General features: G+C 62.7%; 1 non-coding gene across 1 annotated transcript; it reads right to left on the bottom strand.

Moving 5' to 3' along the window:
• Positions 1–1,292: 1,292 nt before the first annotated feature.
• LOC142006771 (5S ribosomal RNA) lies at positions 1,293–1,411 on the bottom strand. Its single transcript, XR_012643811.1, has one exon. It is a non-coding gene; the product is annotated as a 5S ribosomal RNA (ribosomal RNA).
• Between the last annotated feature and the right edge of the window lie 4,368 nt (positions 1,412–5,779).

The following is a 5,779-nucleotide window of genomic DNA, read 5'->3' as shown; positions in this document are numbered from 1 at the left end:
AGCGGGGGTTGACCTGGTGGCCCATTCGCTCCCCGGGCACCAGGTCAACCGCACCCTTTTTCGGCCGCCTTCGCCTCCAAATTTTTCCCCCGTTTCCTTGCCCACTCCTCGGTCACTTCATACGCCCTCCCCCTTACATCCACCGTACGCAACACCTCCACCGGGCTTAATAGTCCACAACCGAGACCCAGGGCCTTCCCCGCTCTCAACCACCTCCACCCACGGTCCCCCTCCACCGGGCTTAATAGTCCACAACCGAGACCCAGGGCCTTCCCCGCTCTCAACAACCTCCACCCACGGTCCCCCTCCACCGGGCTTAATAGTCCACAACCGAGACCCAGGGCCTTCCCCGCTCTCAACAACCTCCACCCACGGTCCCCCTCCACCGGGCTTAATAGTCCACAACCGAGACCCAGGGCCTTCCCCGCTCTCAACCACCTCCACCCACGGTCCCCCTCCACCGGGCTTAATAGTCCACAACCGAGACCCAGGGCCTTCCCCGCTCTCAACAACCTCCACCCACGGTCCCCCTCCACCGGGCTTAATAGTCCACAACCGAGACCCAGGGCCTTCCCCGCTCTCAACAACCTCCACCCACGGTCCCCCTCCACCGGGCTTAATAGTCCACAACCGAGACCCAGGGCCTTCCCCGCTCTCAACAACCTCCACCCACGGTCCCCCTCCACCGGGCTTAATAGTCCACAACCGAGACCCAGGGCCTTCCCCGCTCTCAACAACCTCCACCCACGGTCCCCCTCCACCGGGCTTAATAGTCCACAACCGAGACCCAGGGCCTTCCCCGCTCTCAACCACCTCCACCCACGGTCCCCCTCCACCGGGCTTAATAGTCCCCAACCGATACCCAGGGCCTTCCCCGCTCTCAACAACCTCCACCCACGGTCCCCCAAGACGCACGTTCCAAGCCTTAACCCTCAGACCATCCACCCCCCGGGGGGGACCCCACACCCACCTGACCCCAACTCACTCCCACCAAAAACACCACCACCGCCACCGCCTCAACGGCCTGCCCCACCCAGCACTCCCACACACACACCTGCCCCACCAACGCTCCACACACGCTTTCTTCCCTCTCCCCGACCCGACCCAAGCCATCGCACCGCACCGGGTGAGGGCCTAAGCTTCCTCGCCCGCCCCCCCGCCCCCGACACGCAGGCAGGCAGAGGGAAAGGCCTCAGCGCCCCCCAGGACCGTCGCGCCGCCTTGGCCTCACGGCTTCCCTGCTCCCGCACGGCAGACACACGCCCCGCTCTACCCCCGCTGGGGCCAAAAGCTGCCTACGGCACCTGGGATTCCCAGGCGGTCACCCATCCAGGTACTAGCCAGGCCCGGGACGGTTTACCTTCCGAGATCGGACGAGATCGGGGGCATTCGGTCCGGTATGGCCGTAGGCCCCCGCCTCCCCGGGCTTTAGCGTCAGCAGCCTGGCCTCAGTCAGCCGGGCCCAAACAATTAACCCGGAGGCCGGGCCGAGGGAAAACTTCCTCCGAGCCGGCCCAAGGGGAAGGGAGGACGAGGACGCCGGGCCCGGGAGGTGACAGGACGTGCACGTCAGACCCGGGAAGCTGTGCGCCCCGAGGTTAACCCCCGGGCCGGGGCGGGGAGAGAAAAATGTTCTAAGTCCGGTAGGGACAGCAGGTCAACCCCGGTCCGAGGCGGGGAGAGAAATTTTCCAAGTCCGGCAGGGACAGCAGGTCAACCCCGGCCGCCGTAGCAGAGGTTGACCTGGTGTCCGATTCGCTCCCCGGGCACCAGGTCAACCTCGGGCGCTTTAGCGGAGGTTGACCTGGTGTCCGATTCGCTCCCCGGGCACCAGGTCAACCTCGGGCGCCTTAGCAGAGGTTGACCTGGTGTCCGATTCGCTCCCCGGGCACCAGGTAAACCGTGGCCGCTTTCAGCGGAGGTTGACCTGGTGGCCGATCCCCTCCTCGGGCTCCAAGTCCGGCAGGGACAGCAGGTGAACCCCGGCCGCTTTAGCAGAGGTTGACCTGGTGTCCGATTCGCTCCCCGGGCACCAGGTAAACCGTGGCCGCTTTCAGCGGAGGTTGACCTGGTGGCCGATCCCCTCCTCGGGCTCCAAGTCCGGCAGGGACAGCAGGTCAACCCCGGCCGCTTTAGCAGAGGTTGACCTGGTGTCCGATTCGCTCCCCGGGCACCAGGTAAACCGTGGCCGCTTTCAGCGGAGGTTGACCTGGTGGCCGATCCCCTCCTCGGGCTCCAAGTCCGGCAGGGACAACAGGTCAACCCCGGTTCCGGGCGGGGAGAGAAAAATTTTCTAAGTCCGGCAGGGACAGCAGGTCAACCCCGGCCGCCGTAGCAGAGGTTGACCTGGTGTCCGATTCGCTCCCCGGGCACCAGGTCAACCTCGGGCGCCTTAGCAGAGGTTGACCTGGTGTCCGATTCGCTCCCCGGGCACCAGGTAAACCGTGGCCGCTTTCAGCGGAGGTTGACCTGGTGGCCGATCCCCTCCTCGGGCTCCAAGTCCGGCAGGGACAGCAGGTGAACCCCGGCCGCTTTAGCAGAGGTTGACCTGGTGTCCGATTCGCTCCCCGGGCACCAGGTAAACCGTGGCCGCTTTCAGCGGAGGTTGACCTGGTGGCCGATCCCCTCCTCGGGCTCCAAGTCCGGCACGGACAGCAGGTCAACCCCGGCCGCTTTAGCAGAGGTTGACCTGGTGTCCGATTCGCTCCCCGGGCACCAGGTAAACCGTGGCCGCTTTCAGCGGAGGTTGACCTGGTGGCCGATCCCCTCCTCGGGCTCCAAGTCCGGCAGGGACAGCAGGTCAACCCCGGCCGCTTTAGCAGAGGTTGACCTGGTGTCCGATTCGCTCCCCGGGCACCAGGTAAACCGTGGCCGCTTTCAGCGGAGGTTGACCTGGTGGCCGATCCCCTCCTCGGGCTCCAAGTCCGGCAGGGACAACAGGTCAACCCCGGTTCCGGGCGGGGAGAGAAAAATTTTCTAAGTCCGGCAGGGACAGCAGGTCAACCCCGGCCGCCGTAGCAGAGGTTGACCTGGTGTCCGATTCGCTCCCCGGGCACCAGGTCAACCTCGGGCGCCTTAGCAGAGGTTGACCTGGTGTCCGATTCGCTCCCCGGGCACCAGGTAAACCGTGGCCGCTTTCAGCGGAGGTTGACCTGGTGGCCGATCCCCTCCTCGGGCTCCAAGTCCGGCAGGGACAGCAGGTGAACCCCGGCCGCTTTAGCAGAGGTTGACCTGGTGTCCGATTCGCTCCCCGGGCACCAGGTAAACCGTGGCCGCTTTCAGCGGAGGTTGACCTGGTGGCCGATCCCCTCCTCGGGCTCCAAGTCCGGCACGGACAGCAGGTCAACCCCGGCCGCTTTAGCAGAGGTTGACCTGGTGTCCGATTCGCTCCCCGGGCACCAGGTAAACCGTGGCCGCTTTCAGCGGAGGTTGACCTGGTGGCCGATCCCCTCCTCGGGCTCCAAGTCCGGCAGGGACAGCAGGTCAACCCCGGCCGCTTCAGCTGAGGTTGACCTGGTGTCCGATTCGCTCCCCGGGCACCAGGTAAACCGTGGCCGCTTTCAGCGGAGGTTGACCTGGTGGCCGATCCCCTCCTGGGGCTCCAAGTCCGGCAGGGACAACAGGTCAACCCCGGTCCCAGGCGGGAGAGAAAAATTTTCTAAGTCCGGCAGGGACAACAGGTCAACCCCGGTTCCGAGCGGGAGAGAAAAATTTTCTAAGTCCGGCAGGGACAACAGGTCAACCCCGGTCCCAGGCGGCAGAGAAAAATTTTCTAAGTCCGGCAGGGACAACAGGTCAACCCCGGTCCCAGGCGGGAGAGAAAAAATTTCTAAGTCCGGCAGGGACAACAGGTCAACCCCGGTCCCAGGCTGGAGAGAAAAATTTTCTAAGTCCGGCAGGGACAGCAGGTCAACCCCGGCCGCTTTAGCAGAGGTTGACCTGGTGTCCGATTCGCTCCCCGGGCACCAGGTCAACCTCTGGCGCTTTAGCAGAGGTTGACCTGGTGTCAGATTCGCTCCCCGGGCACCAGGTCAACCTCGGTCGCTTTAGCAGAGGTTGACCTGGTGTCCGATTCGCTCCCCGGGCACCAGGTAAACCGTGGCCGCTTTCAGCGGAGGTTGACCTGGTGGCCGATCCCCTCCTGGGGCTCCAAGTCCGGCAGGGACAGCAGGTCAACCCCGGTCCCAGGCGGGGAGAGAAAAAATTTCTAAGTCCGGCAGGGACAACAGGTCAACCCCGGTCCCAGGCTGGAGAGAAAAATTTTCCAAGTCCGGCAGGGACAGCAGGTCAACCCCGGCCGCTTCAGCTGAGGTTGACCTGGTGTCCGATTCGCTCCCCGGGCACCAGGTAAACCGTGGCCGCTTTCAGCGGAGGTTTACCTGGTGGCCGATCCCCTCCTCGGGCTCCAAGTCCGGCAGGGACAACAGGTCAACCCCGGTCCCAGGCGGGAGAGAAAAATTTTCTAAGTCCGGCAGGGACAACAGGTCAACCCCGGTTCCGAGCGGGAGAGAAAAATTTTCTAAGTCCGGCAGGGACAACAGGTCAACCCCGGTCCCAGGCGGCAGAGAAAAAATTTCTAAGTCCGGCAGGGACAACAGGTCAACCCCGGTACCGGGCGGGAGAGAAAAAATTTCTAAGTCCGGCAGGGACAACAGGTCAACCCCGGTCCCAGGCGGCAGAGAAAAAATTTCTAAGTCCGGCAGGGACAACAGGTCAACCCCGGTCCCGGGCGGGAGAGAAAAATTTTCTAAGTCCGGCAGGGACAACAGGTCAACCCCGGTCCCAGGCGGCAGAGAAAAAATTTCTAAGTCCGGCAGGGACAACAGGTCAACCCCGGTCCCAGGCGGGAGAGAAAAATTTTCTAAGTCCGGCAGGGACAACAGGTCAACCCCGGTCCCAGGCGGCAGAGAAAAAATTTCTAAGTCCGGCAGGGACAACAGGTCAACCCCGGTACCGGGCGGGAGAGAAAAAATTTCTAAGTCCGGCAGGGACAACAGGTCAACCCCGGTCCCAGGCTGGAGAGAAAAAATTTCTAAGTCCGGCAGGGACAACAGGTCAACCCCGGTCCCAGGCGGCAGAGAAAAAATTTCTAAGTCCGGCAGGGACAACAGGTCAACCCCGGTCCCAGGCGGCAGAGAAAAAATTTCTAAGTCCGGCAGGGACAACAGGTCAACCCCGGTCCCAGGCGGCAGAGAAAAAATTTCTAAGTCCGGCAGGGACAACAGGTCAACCCCGGTCCCAGGCGGGAGAGAAAAATTTTCTAAGTCCGGCAGGGACAACAGGTCAACCCCGGTCCCAGGCGGCAGAGAAAAATTTTCTAAGTCCGGCAGGGACAACAGGTCAACCCCGGTCCCAGGCGGCAGAGAAAAAATTTCTAAGTCCGGCAGGGACAACAGGTCAACCCCGGTCCCAGGCTGGAGAGAAAAAATTTCTAAGTCCGGCAGGGACAACAGGTCAACCCCGGTCCCAGGCGGGAGAGAAAAAATTTCTAAGTCCGGCAGGGACAACAGGTCAACCCCGGTCCCGGGCTGGAGAGAAAAATTTTCTAAGTCCGGCAGGGACAACAGGTCAACCCCGGTCCCGGGCTGGAGAGAAAAAATTTCTAAGTCCGGCAGGGACAACAGGTCAACCCCGGTCCCAGGCGGGAGAGAAAAAATTTCTAAGTCCGGCAGGGACAACAGGTCAACCCCGGTCCCAGGCGGCAGAGAAAAATTTTCTAAGTCCGGCAGGGACAACAGGTCAACCCCGGTCCCAGGCTGGAGAGAAAAAATTTCTAAGT

The sequence above is a fragment of the Carettochelys insculpta genome, unplaced genomic scaffold (genome assembly GCF_033958435.1).
Source record: "Carettochelys insculpta isolate YL-2023 unplaced genomic scaffold, ASM3395843v1 scaffold_0128, whole genome shotgun sequence".
Classification (NCBI taxonomy): domain Eukaryota; kingdom Metazoa; phylum Chordata; order Testudines; family Carettochelyidae; genus Carettochelys; species Carettochelys insculpta.
Note: the sequence above shows the minus strand (reverse complement) of the source record. Positions and strands in the feature narration are given on the sequence as shown.